This window comes from Alexandromys fortis, unplaced genomic scaffold (assembly GCF_014885135.2).
Source record: "Alexandromys fortis isolate MF-2015 unplaced genomic scaffold, M_Fortis_MF-2015_v1.1 scaffold_34, whole genome shotgun sequence".
Taxonomy (NCBI): domain Eukaryota; kingdom Metazoa; phylum Chordata; class Mammalia; order Rodentia; family Cricetidae; genus Alexandromys; species Alexandromys fortis.
Window position 1 is genome coordinate 14,332,839 of NW_026067933.1, and position 2,103 is coordinate 14,334,941.

Consider the following 2,103-nt stretch of genomic DNA (forward strand, 5'->3'; position numbering starts at 1 on the left):
ATATTTAACAGTTTTGGCAAAGAGCAGGATGATATTTTGGAAACCTCACAATTGTGAGCTATTATATAGTAAAATATATTTTAAAAGCCTTGAATCAAATCTAGAAAATTTTTTCTTAAATTTTTCTTAACTCTAATGTCACAGAAAAGAATCATAAAATTAACAAGTATAGTGGAATTACACGGGATTAAAAGTTTCCAAATAGTCAAGGAAATAATAACAAAAGTGAAGAGAGCCTACACTATGGAAAAAAAAAAGCAAAGAAATGAATAGCAACATAAATTTACCAGTTGCACATTTTTTTAGGTATTAGCATCTGGAATAAAGAAAAAATAGAAGACCTAAATATTAGAAAATAAACTCATCCATTCAAAAATATGGTTCAGTGAATTGAATGGATGTCTAAAGAAGACCATATAAATATCCAACATATATTGTAGCCAGGCACTTTTGGGGCATATCTTTAATCCCAGCACTTGGGAGGGAGAGGGAGGTGTATCTCTCTGAGTCCAAAATCAGTTTGGTCTAAAAAAAAAAAAAAAAAAAAAACTAGTTCCAGGACAGGTTACAAAGCTACAGAGAAACACTATCTTGAAAAGTTAAAAAAAGAAAAAAAAGTGGCTGGTTTTACTAATAATGCAATATATACATGTATAAAATTCTTTTATAAAGGAAAACAAATGACAGCAAATGTTGGAAAAGGCATATGGAAAAAAAAAAGGATCATTTTTTAAAAAAAATATTTTCCTACTTCTCACCACTATATACTGTAGAAAGTTTCAGCTGACCTCTAAAATACAGGTTTATAAAATAGATATACAAGTCAAATGAACTGATATTAAATCACAAATAAATTTATTTTAGAGCAACTATATTATATATATATATATTATATATAATTTTGTCATTATGGAAGCTAATGAGATGTAAATACTTATTTCCTTCCTTTTGTTGAAAATGCTTTATTTTTTTCTCATAGTATAACCAGATTACAGTTTCTACACCTCCAGTTTTTTCTGACCTCCCCTCTCACCTGGATCCATCCCTTTTGTCTCTCATTAGCAGACAAACAAGCTGCTTAGGGATTATAATCAAATAAGATATCAGAAGATAAAAATAAAATAAGCATAATGTAAAGACTACAAGATTTTATAGGATTTCTGAATATGGAAGGCATTAGATATAGGCAAAGGCCATATTAAATATTGGTTGGTTACTCCCACACACTTTGTGCCACCATTGCATTAGCATATCTTGTAGGCAAGACAACATTGTATATCAAAGGCCTCAAGGCTGTATTGGTGTTTATGCTTTTCTTTTGGTAGCTGTGAGCATACATTTCTGTATCAAAGATGCTAAGATATAGGGATACAGTTTCTTTGTAGGCAACAACAAGATTTCTCCATGATGAATCTGTTGTATAGGTGTTGTCTTCAGAAATGGGGTCTTGCAGTACATTTGTAGAGAGTCACCTACAGTGTTAGAAATAGCCATGTTTGTTTGGTGATTCCCATGGAACCCTTTTGGCCAACAACTCAATTAGATGTATCCTTGGACTGGAAGCTTTCATTTGGTGACAGAGATGTCAAGTTATGGCTCTTTCTTACCCATCATTTGGAAATTTCATTGAGAATGCCTTTACACATGTATATATTTTAGAAAGATTCTGCTGATTTAGATTTCATCCTTTCTTCTGTATACTGGGAGCTGGAGTCTTGGTACAGGTATAGCTATTTAATTTTATTTCAAGGCCTCTGTCACTGGTAAGAGGAGGGGTTCCACTCCCTGTTCTCTTGGGTGGCCTATCCCACTGCTATGAATCTTCTGATGCTTATTGTTTCTAGATCTTTTTAGAATGAGTTGTTGTGCATCAGAGACACTTCAAGTACATCACTTTCTTTCAGTTTTCCCATTTAAGGACCAATGAAGAAGTGTCTCACACTGAGTAAGTCATTCACTCACATAATGAATTTGAGGTAGCATCCATCCAAGAACATGGCTCAATCCTACCCAGGCATGTAGCCTTGCTTTGAATCCCAGCCCTCATTGGTAGACTTTGAGTTGCCCTCAGGCAAATTACCTTGTTGTTACTAGGACAGCGAC